Source organism: Heteronotia binoei, chromosome 1 (genome assembly GCF_032191835.1).
Source record: "Heteronotia binoei isolate CCM8104 ecotype False Entrance Well chromosome 1, APGP_CSIRO_Hbin_v1, whole genome shotgun sequence".
NCBI classification, from domain to species: Eukaryota; Metazoa; Chordata; class Lepidosauria; order Squamata; family Gekkonidae; genus Heteronotia; species Heteronotia binoei.
Window position 1 is genome coordinate 224,721,822 of NC_083223.1, and position 19,324 is coordinate 224,741,145.

Here is a 19,324-nt window from a genome sequence, read left to right on the forward strand (position 1 = left end):
ACAAGCATAGCCAGCTTCGAGAGGGGATTGGATAAACATATGGAGCAGAGGTCCATCAGTGGCTATTAGCCACAGCGTATTGTTGGAACTCTCTGTCTAGGGCAGTGATGCTCTGTATTCTTGGTGCTTGAGGGGGGCACAGTGGAAGGACTTCTAGCCCCACTAGTGTACCTCCTGATGGCACTTGGTGGTTGTTTTTTTGTGGCACAGAGTGTTAGACTGGATGGGCCATTGGCCTGATCCAACATGGCTCCTCTTATGTTAACCTGTTGAGTGTTCTGCACTTGTTGTTCAGTCGCACAGTCGAGTCCAACTCTTTGCGACCCCATGGACAAAGTCACACCATGCCCTCCTGTCTTCCACCATCCTCCAAAGTCTGCTCAAATTCATGCTTGTTATATCAGGAATGCTGTCCAGGCATCTCATCTTTTGCCCTTCCCTTCTTCTTTTGCATTCTGTCTTTCCCAGCATCAGGATGTAGTTCTGCACTACACTAGTGTTATTAATTGTAGCCTGTTGCAGATTCTGTTGTATTTAATAAAGTTGGAATTCACTTTGATATTCTATCCAAGTTGGCTTTTTCCATTTCATGTCCACACTTGCAATGAACTTGTGTACATGCAAAGAGCAAGTGTTCTCATGCAATGCTCTTAGTGGGATGGAGGGAAATTGTTCAAATGAGCATGTGCAGGTATAATGGATATGTGATGTATCTTTGCAGGTGCACACAAGAGAGAGTTTTCTAGGAGTTATCTGTCCAAGTACAGTTGCCTGGTAATATTGGTAGGAGAGCCACCAATGGCTCTCCTACCAATCTTTGGGTTGACTATATTACCTGAGTGATGGCACTGAAAATGAAGGCTGACATATTTTGTAATAACACAGCCTCTTCCCTGCAGGGACTCTTTGGGTTCTTGATCATTAAACTGCGCTAGCCTTCTTGTACACGTGCAAGCCAAACCGCGCTTTCTGGGGTCACTCGTGATGAAAACTCCCCGACAGGAGGAACGTGCGTGTGTGAAAACTGAGGGTGGGAGGGAACTTGTATGCTGATAAGAGGGGCTGGCGCACCGCCACCTTGTCTTTCAAAGCTTCCCCGGCAAGCCGCTGCTCCCTGAGCAGTGGAAGCCAAGCCAATCGGAAATCTGTCCTCTCCTCAGCAGAGGCGGCGAGAGAGCCAGCAGCGCTGGCGCGTTGAGGAAGCTGCCTCTTGCTGTTGCTGCTGCTCTCTCTCCTTGGAGTCCCAAGTCTCTTGTCAGTGGGCGCCAATCGGAGTGGCGGGCAAAACGCGCGAGGTCCTTCCGCCCGCCAGGGCAGCATGAGGAGGGGCTGCTCGGCTCCTGCTGGCGCTGGAGGCGGAAAGGGGCGCCGCTGCCGAAGAAGACTGCCAGAAGGCGGAAGAAGGCAGCTCGCCTGTCCTGCTGTTGCTGCCGCTGTCTGAGGGGACGCGGCTGTTGCTGCTGACGCTGCCGGCCTTCGCCCCCCCCCCCCCCCCCCCCGTCTCGTGCTGCTGCTGCCTCCGCCGCCGCCTGGTCTCTGGGCGCGTGTCTGCCCGCCAGTCCTGCCTTCCAAGGGGGCCGCCTCCTACTCTGGCCGCCGCGTTGCATGGGGCGCGGGCGCTTGGCGCTTTCCAGATATGGTCAAAGCGGCGTCGGCGGCAGTACTGCTGATGGAGGTGCCGGCGGCCGGCTCTCGCTGAGCACCGGCACCCGCGGCGGGCCCAGCGGAAGAAGCGGAGGGGGCCAAGGAAGACGAGGAGGAGCAGGAGCGCTCGTTGCCCAGAGCCAGCCGGGAAAGGGCGGGCGAGACTGTTTGCAGGTAGGTAGCCAGGCAGGAAGGAGCCCCCGAGCCTTTTGTGTCTCCGGGCGGGGCGGCTCGCTGGCTGGGAGCAGCCGGCGGTGGCTGGGGAGGCGCGTCCTCCCGCCCACCTTGCGAGCGCGAGCAGGGCAACATGCCGGCGGAAGGAGTGAATGAATGAATGAATGAGCGGCTGGCTGGGCAGCCATGGCAGAGGCGCGGGGCGGAGTAGCCACCCTTTGCGGCTGCAGTTGTGCGTGCGCGCGCGCCTGGAAAAGGCACTTTCGGCGGGCTGGTGGCGAAGCGCTGGGTCCCGGGGCAGGAGGATGCGTGGCAATTGGCCGCAGGGCTGAGGCGTTCTGGGACGAGGGGAGAGGCCGTGTATGATGTCCTGGAGTGGATGCTGGAGGGCATGAAGGTTATGGTTCTGCTTGGAAGGCTCGCGCTCACCTCTCTGCAAACACACCCACCGCTGCACGGGGATGGGAACTTCCAGGGAACTTGTGCTGCCTTTGGCGTTGTCCCCTGCGACCTAGGCGCCCGATCTGTTGCTGCAGTGGGGGCGTTGGTGGGGATTTCTATAGACTTTTCAAGAAAGGAATGCTGCTCTGGCTAGGTTTCCCTCTGCCTGATTCCTTTGGCGTATCCGCGCGGTGACAGTACTGCAGCCGGGCTGATGATGAATGGCTTGGGATGGAAATTTGTATTTCCCTCTTCCGTTGAGGGGAGGGAGGGAAACTAGCAGGTATATTTCACATTCACACACATCAGTAACCAGCAGTGCAGAACGTCCACGTCCCGTCCCCCCACCCCGCTGCGATGGAGACAGAAATGCAGACTTAGCCCGTGGTCGGAGCGTCTGAATACTGGTGGACAGAGGGGTTTAAAACTGCAGTTTCTAGGTAAACTCCTAAGGAATAGCAATTATTTTTGACTTGAGCGGCTGCAGCTAGCTAAAGCAGAGGATATGCAGAGCTCCAGATCTGTCGTGTGTTTTGGGGGGAGGGGGATCTATAGTTCTGGTGTGCAAAAGAGAATTCATAGCCTGAAAACCCCTGACATCTTGTTTCTTTAATCACCCAGAGGAATGTGTTAATTACATATGTCTGTCCAAAAAGGTCTGCGGTAGAAAATGGTGTCCAAAGAGAGACAAATAGAGGTTATCAGGATCCAGGTATCTCTTTCTAGCTAGCATGGCTACAGAACACACCCACCTAAAGGAATCTCCCTTGCTGGGCCCCTCCCCTTGGCTTCTGTACAGCTAAGTGTGTTAGTGGTTGGATAGAACACAACTGCATTGGGACTATTTGGGGAGGGGGAGAGCGGGGGCTGCACTCAGTTCTGCCTATAGGGCTGGAGAGCGTGATGCATGTGTGTTCTCTTTCCTTGGACTTAGCCAGGGGAGGGTGATGAGAACCAGCTGGGAATGCAAAGGGGGAAGCCTTTCACCGTCAGTATCCCCCCTCATGAATTTGACAGAGGGGTTTCCACAGTGCTGGTCAGTAAATCTGCAAACTAAGAGCATCACCACATTTAAACTAAATTGTAGCACCCATAATCGTAAGACTTCAGCCCCTGCACTAACCCTGCTGAAGCCCCAGGGTGCTGTTATGCACAGTGCCCACCCCTCCATGGACGTAGAAGCACATGTTAGATGTGCCTGTTTCTAGTGAGATGCTGAAAGTAACAGTGGTCAGAGAGCAGCCATGAGAGCTGCTTGAAGCAGGTTACCAGAAATAGGCGTGTCAAACGTGGGGGGGAGGCAGGGAGGAAGCTCTGCACGTACCATAACCTGCAGACTTTCGGCATGGTAAGTCACATCTGAAATATCCCTTATTGTATATATTAGTGTTCTGATGTGCATGGAGAAAAGACATACGATGAAGATGTAAGGAAATAATTTTGGTACATGGTGTGTGTGTGCAAAGCTTGAGCTAGGAAATGATCTATCTTGATCAAAGTGGGGAGCAAGTTGAGGGTTAACTAAGAAATACCATGGCTCACTCTAATTTTCTTCATTTTTCCACAACAGTTACTCAGTCTGACAAGCAAAAAGGAAACTGCTGCCTTTGTAGCACTTGTTAATTTTGCTTGATTTAGCATGTTTGCTGTTGGATGATAATCGATTTTTCTTTTTCCTCCACAATAAAAGCTCCGACTTCTTTCCTCCCCTTTTAGATATTTACTTAAATCTCTTCCTGGGGCAAAGTAAATAATTAGAGACACCTGCAGTGCTGATTGAGTTCTAATTCTCTTTTCAAGCAATGTGGCATTGGCATTATTAGGAACTTCATTATTGTCAAGAAACACATTGCGTGGGCTTCATCTAGGTGGAGGCATGGCTCTGCATCTCACCAGTAATTTTAGCTTAATTCTTTAATAGCAGCTTAGTTGATTTTTATCTTCGCTTTGCTGAGCAACCTTTCTGTCAGAGATTTAGGGTAACAGTAAACTGCCAAATACTGTGGTGGTCTACTAAATAGATCTGAGGAAAACCTTTCTCTCTTTTTTAAAAAAGATGAAATATATAATAAAACACAAGTGGCTAGATCTAAGTGCATTTCAGTTTGCTGCTCTCTTTGTTCTAATTTTATAAACAGTCTGTTCAGATTAGTTCAGGTGTGTATGACACCCCCCTCCCTTACCTCCTTCCTTCCTTCTTTCCTTCTCATCTTTTTTTAATCATCCAAGCAGTTTAGTGATATTTGTGTCCTGCTTTCCAGCTGCCAGATTCATCTGCAACTAAGCCTGTTTTATAAACTCAACAATGTTTTGCAAAATGGGAACCTGTTATAGTACTACCCAAGTGCACTGTCCCAAGGATTGCCAGACCTCACTCATCTTTTTGTATAGCTAGTTTTCCGGTTGCATTCTTCCAGAAAACTGTTCTTGTGGGCATTCCAAATCTTGGTTTTCAAATATTACCCTACTGAGGCTTCCTCTGTCAGGAAGCAACATCAGGGCTATATGCTGGGTCAGCCCCATGAGTCTACCTAGCTCAGCATTTTGACAGTGACCAGCCATAATGCCTCAGGGGCAAAAGTTGGAAAAATGCCAAGTACTGAGGATTTCTAGAAGACAGCTGTTGTAACTCCTGGAACTGTAACACAGAACGGCTAGAAATCTGAAATATTTTCTAAGCCCTGTGTTGTGCACCCAAAAATTGGACTTTTACTTCTAGGAATTTGGAATATTGTGGAAGTGTTTATGGTGGTGACATTGATGCTTGTTATCTGCTAGTTAAGAGGTATACCATTTTAAAAAATGAAAGTTATGATTTGGGCTTTTGTGGTCAAAGACAGACAGTTCAAACTACTGTTATTCTAGGCCTGGGGCAAATAATACTAATATTCCATAAAATATAGTATTATAATAGTATATAATATCTTTTGAATGTCCAAATCACTTCACGTTATTTCTCGCCTTTTAAAAAACTCACATTAACAACAACTCGACAGTCTAAAATATGCTAGTTTATTCTGAATTTACATTTGTTGGGGAATAAGTACTTTTGAATGTTGTGGGACTTAGTTTCTGAATAAACATGCTTGGGTTGTAAAATTAAAAGGGAAGAAACAAAACTAAGTATTCTTGGGATATGATTAGCCTCCATGATGGAAAGACATTAAGAAGACAAAGGCTTGTGAAAGAAAGGAGACTGCTATTCTTGTATTGCTTCCCAGAACCATCTGTTTGTGCAAATGGATCTGCCCAGCCCTGTATGCCATTCTCCCTTGATAAAAAGACATAGAGACCCTGTGGGAAAACAGATTCTCTAACCTCACTTGATTGAACATATAAACTACACATTCTCACTTCTTGCCTTTATATGCAAAGACAGGCACAGGCAATGCAAACTCTCCTGGTCCACCCTATGCTGCTGCCAACTCTCTGCATCTTTTTTGCAATAAAGAGAGTATCCTGCTGATCAGGCTGTAGAAACTGGACAAGGGCATGCTCTATGTGCTGGAAGTTCATTCCTCCTGCAGACCCAATCAAGCTATTCTTTCTCAGTCTTGGTCTTCCACCTATAATATAAGAGTAATAATACTGTCCAGTCGTACAGAGTTGATGTAAGGAGTACATAAGTGTGGAGTGTTTGAGGAAGGCACAATATAAATGCTAAGTATTATTCATTTTCTGCATGGAAGGGTATGGCTACTATTCTCCTGCTTGGTGACAAGGGAGACGGCATTATTGTCTTGAATCGTAAGTAATTATAAATAAGCTTGGCACTAGATAAACCACTAGATAATTGGATCACAGTTGCAAGAGGATTCATACTCTCCTTCATAAACTTATGAAGGTCTTGAAGATTTGCAGCAGTGATGGTAGAACTGAGAATTAATTCACTTTCTTTTTGTGTTTGAACTATCTTCATTATATTTAGACCTTTGCAGATGTTATAGTCACACATACCAAGATTCTGCCAAGCTCATCGAATGGGAGCAGATGCTACCTTCCATCCTCCCAATATTGCATGGTCACCATTAGGGGTGTAAAAAAAATCATGGGTGTAAAAAAAAATCCTGAATCCCAGTACTGGTGTGGTATTCAGATTTGGGATTCTTTGGAAACCCCAAATTTTTCCACCTCTATTATATCCTATGGGGATCATTATAATAAATGATCTCCATAGACTATAATGGAGAATCAATCTGGAAGTATCTGGGGCTCTGAAAGGGCTGTTTATTGAGACACAGGCATACAGGCACCAGATTTGCAGCATAGCTGCTGCTACCTCTCCTCAGCCCTCTCCCCCATTTCAAAAGATTGGACCAGGAGTCCAATTTTATGGACTCCCAAGGAAAGTGCTCTCATCTATATTGGTTTAAATGAAGGAGGGGAAAGGTGTTTAAAGGGATTACAGTACTTTTTAAGGCCTTCTCCAAGATGTGACTCCACAAGAACACCAACAGCATTTAAAGGACTCATAGTCCCTTTAAATACCTTCTCCAAGTGGCAAGTTCATCTGGGAGGAATTTAAAGGGACTGCAGTCCCTTTAAAAGCTCTTTAACTATGACTATCTGGAAGTGCTGAAAAATCCCAAATATTTTCAAGATTTGGCGGGGTTGGCCATTTCAGATAGCTAAAGAATAGCTGAAAAATACCAATAAGGGTTTTAAAAAATATTTTTGGTTATTTTTTGACTTGGATTTAGCTGAATGCATATCCCTAGTTGTCATGCTGTGTAAACACGGGCAACAGGTGTATTTGTTATCCACATACATCTTTAGTATGCATGAACAGACCACTGAATTTTTTCAGGGTTTGCATTCACATGAACTGAGGCTGTTTGTGCATGGTAAATGCACCTGTTGCCCAGCGTAAGCCACTAGGAAAGGTCATCCAGAGATTTGGGCTGAGCTGCCACCAATGTGCAAATCACACTCAGCTCTGTCTCACACTACCAGCAGATCCCAGGGAGGCTGTGGAAACTGCGAGCAGGTGCCTGGAAGGAGCTTTGGAATGGATTAGCTCTAACAAGTTGATATTTAATCCTGACAAAATGGAGGTGCTGCTGATGAGGGGAAGACCTGATCTGGAAAATGGGTTATCCCTTTTTCTGGTTGGGGTTGCACTTCTCCTAAAGGAACAGTTTCTATGTTTTGGGATGCTCCTGGCTGCTACAGGTGGTAGCAGTGGTTAGGAGTGCCTTTCAGCAGCTTTGGCTGGTGAGCAAGCTGCAGCTCTTCCTGGGAAGAAAATATCTTGCCACCATGGTAATGTCTAGATTATGTTATATGTGGCTGTCCTTGAAGACTGTCTGGAAGCTACAGTTGGTAAAGAAGACTGCAAATTTATACCCTGCCCTTCTCTCTGAATCAGAGTCTCAGAGCAGCTTGCAATCTCCTTTATCTTCTTCCCCCACAACGGACACCCTGTGAGGTAGGTGGGGCTGAGAGAGCTCTCACAGAAACTGCCCTTTCAAGGACAACTCCTGTGAGAGCTCTGTCTGACTTAAGGCCATTCCAGCAGCTGCAAGTGGAAAAGTGGAGAATCAAAACCGGTTCTCCCTGATAAGAATCCACACACTTAACTACTACACCAAACTGGCTCTCCAAACACTCTGCTGCAACCAGCGTGTTAATTGGAGTGGATTACAGGGGTTATGTGCATGGCCGGTGTGTGGGAGTAGGCCACATAGGTGGCCGCCTAGGGTGCCACCTGGCCCCCCTCTCCCCACATGCAGCATGTGTGCTCCTTGGAGCCTGCCTTTCCCAAGCAGGGTCCATGGAGCACAGACATTGCCCAGCTGGTTTTACATTCCCCGGGTCTGTTACAGACCTGGGAAACTCTAATACAGACAGCACTTGCGCAGTGCGCTCCTTGGAGCCCGGCAGGGATAAATTATCCATTTGTAAAAGCTGAAGAAGAGCCAATAACAGTTTCTAAAAATTGGCTCCTGTTGAAGTTGTCTGCTGCCACTCATCCTTCCTATTATGCTTTAACTGAGCCATGGGTCTGCTTTAACAGAGCCATAGCTCAGTGGTAGAGCATCTTTCTCGCATGCACAAGGTCTTGTCACTAGCACCTCCAACTAAAAGGATCAAGCAGAAATGGTCATGTGAAGGTCTTGTCCCTAGCTCAAAGGATCAAGTAGTATTCTCACAATTTTTATTGCTTAATCTCATATCTTTTTTTAAAAAAAATTAAAATAAAAAAATGTAAATTAAAAATGTAAATAGTTTCAAGTTTCTTCATTTCTCTTACAATTCTCTGTTTTTTAGATTCCAGGGTGGGGGTGCTGGTGGGCAGCTCACCTAGGGCACCAAAAACCTTAGCACCAGCCCTGGCTATGTGACTTCAGCCATGTTCCATCTACATTGGCTTCCAAATTCCTTCTTGGCTGAATTAAAGGTGCTAGTATCAATCTTTAAAGCCCTGTATGCCCTGGGGCCAACATATCTTCTCTCATAAGACTCTTCTCATTTGTCATCATTGGATGCTTAAGTTGTTCCTGCCACCTGAAATTAGATAGGTGGTAGCCCAGTAAAGGGCCATCTCCATCTGAAAGCAAAGCTTTGGAACTTCCTCCAAAGGGAGATCCATTTGTATCCGTGTCTTTTGCCAGCAGATGAAGGCTTTTGATTCATTCGGCATACTCTCAATAATAGTTATTGGCCCCCCCTTCTAGTGTTGTTTGTTAATGTGTTTTAATGTGTTGTATAATTGTAAATATTTGTAATTGTTTAAATTTTAATATTTTTATGTTCATTGCCTTATAGACCTTAATTGGTTGGAAAGATGGCACTAAAATGTTATAAATCCATACATACATACATAAAAATTGACATCCCATGGCAATTGTGCATATCAGGAGGATTGTAGAAGATTCGGCTCCAAGTATGCATGATTGTAAAGCCTGAAATGGACTATTGTGTCTGGATTTGCTATGAACTGGAACTTTGGACCCAGTTTCTGGATCAATCAATAGCCCTTTTTTAGTATGAGACTAGTGTTTCAGCTTAAGCCGGGCAGCAGACAGTAATCCTTTCCTTTCAGTGCTATTCTTCTCCTGCTTGCTATCTTATGTAATGTTCCCTCTTACTTGATTACTGTATCATAAACCTTACACCATTTTAAAAGTATGTGTGCCCAGTGGTACACTGTTCTTACACCCCAGACAGTTCCTTATCTCATCCCTTTCAATCTCCTCTAGCATCATAAATAATATTTAAAAAATAAAGTTAGAAAAACTGTGATCCAAGTGTTCCTCCATCTAATCTGCTCCCTTTCTCAAATATTTTAATTTAATTTAAGGTATTTGTTTCTCACCCCTGCCACCCAAAAAGTTTGAAATATAGCATGCATTAAAACCAATAAACATATTAAAACTAAGATCAGTGCATTAGGGGATTTATAAAGCTACACTAAAAAGTTCAAGCATAAGTTAATGAAATTAATTGAAACAATTTAAGAGCAATCAACATTAGGAGCAATTAAGACAATTCAGCAGTGTAACAGTTTGAACACAGAGGACAACGAGTAAAGAACAAAACACAAGATGCTACATAATCAGCAAAATGCCTGGGCAAATCACTGCATTTCCAAGAACACTGTCCTGTGAATAAGCCATATTGAATAAACCCAGGTAGTGTTCTGAGTAGACCTGCTTAGGATGGCACTATGAAATGGTTTATCTCACTTTAAATCTTAAAAGACTAGTGAGCTGTTAAGAGGAATTTGTTTCATAGCTGGGTTTCTCAAGAAAGCTCCTGTCTCTGGTGGCCCACCTTATTGCAAGATATGAGTTCAAAGAGCAAGATTGGATGCAGATCTTGATTGATGAGCAAGTCCATGTAGGAGAAAGGCTATGACTCAGTGGCTGAGCACATAGTTTTTATGCAGAAGATTCCAAGTTCAGTCCCTAACATCTTCCATTAAAAGAGTCAAGTGATGTGGAAGACCTCTGCTCAAAATCCTGGAGAGCTCCTGCCAGTCTGAGTTTATACTGACCTTGGTAGACCAATGGAGTCTGACAGTACACGTGGAATTCACTGCCACAGGAGGTGGTGGCAGCTACAAGCATAGACAGCTTCAAGAGGGGATTGGATAAACACATGGAGCAGAGGTCCATTAGTTGCTATTAGACACAGCATATTGTTGGAACTTTCTGGGGCAGTGATGCTCTGTATTCTTGGTGCTTGTGGGGGGGAATAGTGGGAGGGATTCTAGTGTCCTGGCCCCACTGATGGACCTCCTGATGGCACTTGAGTTTTTAGCTACTGTGTGACACAGAGTGTTGGGCTGGATGGGCCATTGGCCTGATCCAATACAGATTCTCTTATGTTCTTACAAGGCAGCATCATGTGGTCCTTCAGTCCCTTTCATGGGACTTATGAAAGTAATTACCCCAAGGGCTCTGCAGACCCATTTTTGGCAGAATATTAATCTTCAAACAGTTGGTTTTTTTTCTTTTATGCTCCCCATGTCCTCAAATTCAGTAGTCCTTCGTTCCATTGATGTGTTCCCAGGGAAGAGAAGGAAGGCAGAGCCTGACCTTGGTGGAAAGCAGTAGGTTTGAGAACATGCAAGTGACTGCTAGAGCTGGCATTACTCCACATTAAATTTTGCATAGACTATAGGAAGAACTTAGAGAATTCTTCAGAAACAATCCTGCCTCTTAATGCAGAGATATATCAGAAAACATGAAGAAAGTCTGTAAAAGGTTTGGGTTACCAGATTTTGTATCCAACTGATTATTTATCCTTCCCTCATGACTTTTCACATTTCCTACACCCAGTAATGTCAAAACTTCGTGCTATGGGAAACAAACAAATAAGTTTCCTGTGGATATCTACCAACCTTCACTGGACTGTGGGTTCTCTTGCAGCATTTCTGGATCAGGTGCAATTGGATCATGCAGTCATTCCTGATGCAGAGCTGTAGCTTAATTACCTTTCCCTTCCCATTGTGTGTCTTTATAGTCACTGGTCTGAGCTTGCCTTCCTCCAGTCAAGAGTCTTGGATGGCAAAGATCTCAGTCTCTTTCCCATGCTCAAACATCTCTAGGCTTCTATTTCCGGATTCTCAGGTTATAAAGACACAGTTGTCCAGCCATAGTTCTTATAGTTTTCAGAATGCAGTTAGTATAAAGTGGTACCAAGCCATATTTCCTGTTCTTTTATCTTCTTTACAGTGTTTTTGGAGGCTTCTTGGTATCACTTACTTTGGGACAAACAACATAGGATCACTCTTACCTTCATGCCTACCATGTGGACTTCCTGGAAGCTTCTGGCTTCTAAAGATGAACCTTTATCTTATTTTTGTTATAATCGTAATTATTTTTGTTATAATCTAAACTTCTAAAGATAAACCTTTATCTTCTTATTTTTGTTATAATCTCTCAGTTAACTTCCTTAACTATCAAACATCTAAGGCTTCAGACATTTCTCTCACTTGCAATTGAAGATCTGATTTTTTTCCTTGATAGAATCTCTCTGCTCCTTCATTCTCAGCTCTGATATAAATGACCATGCTCTGGCACATGTTGACTGTATCAAACGTTAATTTGTAATGCTTGCTGCAAAGGGTATTTTTTTAAAGAAAAAAAACCCTTTCCTTGGTTTGCTGGAGATTTCTTACCCTATAAATAACTGCAAGCTTCCTAAAGAAAGTTGTCCTAAAGAAGTTAGCGTTTCAAAATGAGACCACAGATGGCTAGATAGTTCACATTCTTTCAGACAGGTTGGAATCAGAACTCTATGACCAGTCAAGACTGAAAGCCTCTTTCCTAAGAGTAATGTAAAATTTCAGAATGCCATGGGCCAAAAAGATCATGAGAAACCAGCGCAAATTTGTTGAGATGAATTCTTGAAGTGGCAACTCAATGCACTGAATATATGTGGTAAGTATTATGAACAAAGAAGAGGAGATTGGATTTATATCCCACCCTTCACTCTGAGTCTTGGAGAAGAAGATGATATTGGATTTATATTCTGCCCTCCACTCCGAAGAGTCTCAGAGCGGCTCACAATCTCCTTTACCTTCCTCCCCCACAACAGACACCCTGTGAGGTGGGTGGGGCTGGAGAGGGCTCTCACAGCAGCTGCCCTTTCAAGGATAACCTCTGCCAGAGCTATGGCTGACCCAAGGCCATGCTAGCAGGTGCAAGTGGAGGAGTGGGGAATCAAACCTGGTTCTCCCAGATAAGAGTCCGCACACTTAACCACATTCTCTTTTAACCACATGTTTACATTCTCTTTTTCCTTCCCCTCCCCACAACCGACACCCTGTGAGGTTGTGGGATTGAGAGAGCTCTTTTGAGAACTGCTCTGAGAGAACTTGTGACTGACCCAAGGTCACACCAGCAGGTGCATGTGGAGGAGTGGGACGTTAAACCCAGTTCTCCCAGATTACACTCCACATGCTTAATTGGCTTTCCGCCTAGGTTTGTGGTCCTCATTTTGAACTGCTGACTTCTTTAGAAAAACTTTCTTTAGAAGTTTGCAGTTATTTATTGGGTAAGAAATCTCCAGCACACCAAGGAAAGGGCTTTTTTTAAAAAAACCACCTTTCACACCAATCCGTGCAAAAATACTCTTCGCTCTGAGCAATGCAAGCAATATGTCAAGTGATTATAGCAATGTTCCTGGTATATGACCCAGTTGGTGTAGAGTGGTAGACTCTAATCTGAAGAATTGGGTTTGATTCCCCACTTTCCCACATGCAGCTACTAAGTGACCTTGGGTCAGTCACAGTTCTCTCAGAGCTCTCTCAATCTCACCTACCACACAGGGTGTCTGTTGTGGGGAGAGGAAGGGAAGGAAATTGTAAACTGGTCTGAGTGAATGCCAGGGTATAAATCCAATCTCCTCTTCTTCCTTGTCTTATTCTTTCTCCTTTCTTCTTCCATCTAAACTAGACTTTCATCCTTCCATTTTTATCTTGGCTGACATTGTTCTGTCCCATTGCCATTAAGGCAGTGGTGCTGCTGAAACATCACTGTCCATCAGAAGATTAGATTTCCATCCACAAACTGTATAAGGCTGATCTTCAGGGAGGCTTCCTGTGCTCTTGATCTAACTTAACCACAAGTATAGCCACCTTCAAGAGGGGTTTAGATAAAAATATGGAGCACAGGTCCATCAGTGGCTATTAGCCACAGTGTGTGTGTATATATAAAAAATTTTGCCACTGTGTGACACAGAGTGTTGGACTGGATGGGCCGTTGGCCTGATCCAACATGGCTTTTCTTATGTTCTTAACCTTTGTCAAATTATAACTATTGTAAGAAGGAGGAGGAAGAAGAGGAGATTGGATTTATACCCCAGCCTTCATGGAGAGAAATTGCTAGCTCTCCTTTTTCATGATAAAGTGATTTGCAGTAAGTACGTTTTCCATAAACTACACAATGGAATTGGTTGTTGTCTGATATAGCGATGACTACTAGATTATAGGACTAAAAAAAAAAAAAGGATTGCCCAGGTTTATGGCTAAGTCTACTGTGTGCCATAAACCATGGCAGCTTAAGAATGGAACCTCCATGATCTGATGCTCTGAATACCAGAAGCCAGAAATTAACAGTGATGGAGATGCCCTAATTGAAAGTGTCTTGTGGGCACTTAGCTGGCTGGTCACAGTTGAAGGCAAGGCTCTTTTTTGTAAGCTCTTGGAGGACTGGCTACATCAGGAGTGTGTGGGCTAATATGCAAAATAGCTCCAATCCTGCTGTCTTCTGATCCCTGTACTCCAAGCAATGCAAGGATCATATGGATTCATTCAGTGACAGTTTCAGTCACTCTGTTGCATGGAGTCCCATTGAACTTTCCAGCAGACAGAATTTCAACTGTTCTCATCCTCAGCTTCACCTATGTGAAATTTTGCCAGTTTCTTCAAATGGGAAACATCTTTTATGCTAAAAAAATCCTTCTCTCAGTTGACAGATCTTTCCACTGAGCTGGGAAGGCAAGTCTGCAAGAATGAGTGTACAAGAGCAAGCTCCCAACATTAGGCGGCTTTTTGTGGTGATAGGGAGTAGGTGAACAGATCCCATGTCGGTATTATGTTGCTTCCCAGGGTATAGGAAGCAAAATAGATATAAGTGTTCCTGCATATAATGATGTACACATTGTGCTTCCTCCTACACAATTTTTTTTTCAATGTAAGGAGCTTTTGTTTATTTGTATTTGTTTTGAGCCCTGGCCTGGATAGCCCGGGCTAGTCCAATCTTATATTTGAGAAGCTAAGCAGGGTTGGTCCTGGTGAGAATAACGGGGTCACTGTACAGAGGCAGGCAATGGCAAACCACCTCTGAAATCTCTTGCCTTAGAAACCCTACAGAATTGTTGTAAGTGGGCTGTGACTTAACAGCAAAATATTTTTTTAATGAACATTTCTAAACCCACCTTGCTTCCAGCATTGCTGGAATCCAAGGTCGATTGTTTGGTCCATGATATTGAGGGATAAGTACACTGCATACAAATGCATGTAACAAAGCTTTATTTATTTTGAAAAACAGCCTTGGGAGGTTTAACTAGAGGTGGGAAGTGGGTGCATAAACTTCTTTCTACAGGCTGTTTTTCTGCTCAGAATCACACATACAGAACTGCAGTTTCCCTAAGGAGTTTCCAGATGTCTTTTTAAAAGGCTGTTTTTTTGTTTAAACTAGGTCAGTTTAGTGGAACCAGATTTTGACCATCTGTGAAAAAAATGCTCTTTAAAATTTAGCTTTTGTGTAGTGTGGAGATGGATAATGCTTCCAAGAAGGCCCTGCATATAAGATTGTATACAAACTTTGTGGAGAGATTAATATAGCATGGTGTCACACTGGACTAGAATGGTTTCATCCTAGAACACCCTCTACAGGAAGTTTGTGCTGTCTTGTTGGCAGCCCCATCCCTTCTTTCTATTTCTGCCACTATAAATTATTTTTAATGCTGGTTCTAAGCATTCTAAGCATGTATTCAATGTTATGGCAACAGGGAGGAGAGCATGATATATTGCATGCATTATTTTGTAAGGATCATAGCTGGTGGTAGAGCACATGCTTTGGATGCATACAATCTCTGGTTGGCATCACTAGTTAAAAGGCTTTCAAGTAGCAGCTGTGGAAATGTTCTGTACCTGAGACCCTGAAGAGCTTCCGTTATGGTGAGATTGACAAATGGTTCATCTTCAATATCTTTAGGAATGTTCTTAGCACCCGCACGTGTCAATTATAGCTGGTATAGCATGCCAGCCTTAAAACAAAAATACTGGGAAGGGGATAATAGTTTTTCACTTTTATTTTTATTTCATTTATACCCCACCTTTCTCCCCAATGGGCACTCAAAGCAGCTTACACAATTCTTCCCTCCTCCATTTTATTCTCACCCCAACCCTGTGAGGTAGGTTAGGTTGAGAGTGTTTATGACTGGCTCAAGGTCCTCCATCAAGCTTCTATGGCAAAGTAGGGGGTTTTATCCTGGTTCTCCCAGATCTTAGTCTAACACTAACTACTACGCTGTCTCCCAAAAATTATCACCTTTAATGCTGCTACACTTCACTGGATACTGCGCTATCATTGCAGTGTCTTGTCCACACAGGAAAACCCAGTGGTGAACAACTGCCACAGTGTAAACAGTGCAGTATCACACACGGGACATCATAAATAGATCTGTTTCAGAGGGTCTTTTTCCAACCCCTCTGAAGGAGGCAGTGGTCCGCCCTCTCCTGAAAAAGGTTACATCAGATCCGGCCGAATTGGCGCATTACCGGCTGGTCTCAAATTTGCTCTTTCTGGGCAAAGTAATAGAGAGGGCTGCGGCGTTGCAGTTGCAGAGTTTTCTGGATGACGCTTCCACCTTAGATCCTTTTCAGTCCGGCTTCCGCCCTGGCCACGGGACAGAGACGGTGTTGGTCGCCCTCATGGATGATCTCTGGTGACATCTGGATCGAGGCGGTGTGGCGGTATTGCTGTTGCTAGACCTATCGGCGGCGTTCGATATGGTCGATCACCAGCTGCTGACCCACCGCCTCGCCGACTCAGGGATTCAGGGGTTAGCCTTACAGTGGCTTTCCTCTTTCCTTGAAGGTCGGGGACAAAGGGTGGCGATTGCGGGAGAGCTGTCTCAGAGGCACCCACTTAATTGTGGGGTGCCTCAGGGGGCGGTTCTCTGTCCAATGTTATTTAACATCTATATGCGCCCCCTTGCCCAGATCGCCCGGGGACATGGGCTGGGCTGTCACCAGTATGCTGATGACACCCAGCTCTATCTATTGACGGGTGGCCGGGCCGCCGACGCCCCTGTAGATCTGGACCGGGCATTGCAAGCCATGGCTGATTGGATCAAGCTGAGCGGGTTGAAATTGAATCCAGCGAAGACAGAGGTCCTTTGCCTAGGCCGCAGCGGTCCGAAAGGAGGGATCCCCCTTCCAGCTTTTGACGGGGCGCCGCTGGTACCAGTGCGTGAAGTCAGGAGCTTGGGAGTGCTACTGAGTCTTCCTTGACAATGGAGGCCCAGATAGCTGCCACTGCCAAATCCACCTTTTTTCATCTTAGACGGGTGAGGCAGCTGGCCCCCTTCTTGGAATGAGGCGACCTGGCAACAGTGATCCATGCGATGGTCACCTCGAGATTGGACTACTGTAATGCCCTCTACATGGGGCTGCCCCTGTACCGAACGCGGAAACCGCAGCTAGTGCAGAACGCAGCAGCCAAGCTACTAGTGGGACTACCTCGGTGGGAACACGTGCGGCCTAGGCTGCGGGAACTGCACTGGCTGCCAATTGTATACCGGGTTCGTTACAAGGTGCTGGTTATCACCTTTAAAGCCCTATATGGCCGAGGACCTGCCTACCTCAGGGACCGCCTCTCTCCATATGTTCCCCAGAGAGCACTGCGTTCCAGCTCACAAAATCTTTTGGAAATCCCTGGGCCTAAGGAGGCCAAACTTAAAATAACTAGGGAGCAGGCCTTCTCTATAAAAGTGCCCCAATGGTGGAATCAGCTGCCGGAAGAGGTGCGGGCCCTACGGGATCTTAACCAGGTCCGTAGGGCCTGCAAAACTGCCCTCTTCCAAGAAGCCTTTAAGATGTAACCAGAACGAATATTACGCTGCCTGGATAAACAGAGACTGTAGCACCACTGTATTATTTTAGCTTCTTCTTAAAATTAATTTATATTTTGTATTTATATTGTTGATTGATTTTATCTGTTATTGTCGTACCATGATATTGTATCATGCTCTGTAAGCCGTCCTGAGCCTGCCTTGGTGGGGAGGGCAGGGTATAAATAAAAACTTATTTACAGTATTTTTTGCACCATAAGACTCACTTTTCCCCCCCAAAAAAGTGGAGGGAAAAGTGTGTGCGTCTTAAGGAGCGAATACTGCAAAAAATTCACACAAATGCCTCTAAATTCACACAAACGGCTCTAAAAACTAGGTGCGTCTTATGCTCAGGTGCGTCTTATGGAGCGAAAAATACGGTATTTATATATACAATGCACAGGTGCTACCCTTCATTACCTTGACAATGAATGAAGATTGGGGAGGGTCAGTGGCTCAGTGGTAGAGCATCTGCTTGGTAAGCAGAAGGTCCCAGGTTCAATCCCCGGCATCTCCAACTAAAAGGGTCCAGGCAAATAGGTGTGAAAAACTTCAGCTTGAGACTCTGGAGAGCTGCTGCCAGTCTGAGTAGACAATACTGACTTTGATAGACCGAGGGTCTGATTCAGTATAAGGCAGCTTCATATGTTCAAATATGTTCATATGTATTTTAGGGGAGGAACGGTGGCTCAGTGGTAGAGCATCTGCTTGGGAAGCAGAAGGTCCCAGGTTCAATCCCTGGCATCTCCAAAAAAAGGGTCCAGGCAAATAGGTGTGAAAAACCTCAGCTTGAGACCCTGGAGAGTCGCTGCCAGTCTGAGAAGACAATACTGACTTTGATGGACCAGGGGTCTGATTCAGTATAAGGCAGCTTCATATGTTCATAAGATCATAAAAGGGTTCAACCCCTTGTGCTGTGAAGGTATAATGGATAATGAAGAACGAGAATAATCACTGCCTACAGACAAGTAACTGGATATGTGAGCTTGTTCATTCCAAGTAAGAAAACACCAGTCCTTATACTTTGCAACTCCAGATTTGCACTACTTAAGAAGTCAGTATCCTAGCTTGAAATATAGTCAAAGCCATGTATATTCTATGAATGCAATTTGGCAAACATACATAAAAGTAGTATTCAGCTTCCTGAGAATTCCACACTGGGTGGAGATGGGGAAGCAAGTTTCTAGCCCTTAAAGGTTTGAAAGCACATGAATAATATGTGGGTGAAATCATAGACCAGATGGGTGACTGAATAAGATTTAAAGTGATAAAATGATAAAGGCTGGCAGTATGCACAGGTCTTTGCCCCTCTTAGTGACTGTAGAATATATTGGGCAAAGAAAGCCAATACCAATCTGCTTCATAATTTGAACTACCTTTGCTGATTGCAAATAGTACCATGTATATGGCTTTCTGCATGGCAGTTAAAGTAATATGCTGGAATGGCAACATTGGAGTAAACAGTACAGGTCTGTAGCAGACAGATTTCCTAGAAATAGAGATGCTACTGGAAAAGTATCTACATTTTTTGAGGGGAGGGCAAAATTAAAAAATGACGCCCCCTTATGGGCCCATTGTATCTTATAGGCCCATAGAATAGCCAATTTGGGTATTCTGTGGACTCCATACCCATTTTGGCCCCCCTGCCGGCGGTGCCCAGGAGAAATGCTCCCTCTGGCCCTTCCTAGATCTGGCCCTGGAAAGGAGAACAATGAAGAGAGAAGCAGGAAAAGAGCTGCTTTTGTAGACCAGACTGGGAAGATGTGTCACAGCCAGTAGACATTTCCTGCTGTTACACCTGAGGGCATAGTGATGGCCATCTTCCAGTCTTGCTAGAGTAAAAGCATTATAATGTGACCCGAGCAAAGGTTTTAGCATTGAAAATTCATTTCTGAGAAATCCCATTGAAATTACTTGGCATTAAATAAGTCTAATAATAAATACCCATATGTTCTCTGTCACAGTCAATCTGGTTGAAACTCCAATGATACGT

General features: G+C 44.8%; 1 protein-coding gene across 5 annotated transcripts in view; it reads left to right on the top strand.

Moving 5' to 3' along the window:
* The first annotated feature begins 1,646 nt into the window (after positions 1-1,646).
* The window catches only part of SLC8A1 (solute carrier family 8 member A1), a 366,099-nt gene continuing 348,421 nt past the window's right edge, over positions 1,647-19,324 (top strand). For 3 of the 5 annotated variants that reach the window (XM_060248436.1, XM_060248411.1, XM_060248427.1), the window contains exon 1: positions 1,647-1,818. The gene's annotated coding sequence lies outside the window, so the exon portion shown is untranslated. The remainder of the gene's footprint in view (positions 1,819-19,324) is intronic. The other 2 variants (XM_060248399.1, XM_060248419.1) reach the window with 1 other exon arrangement.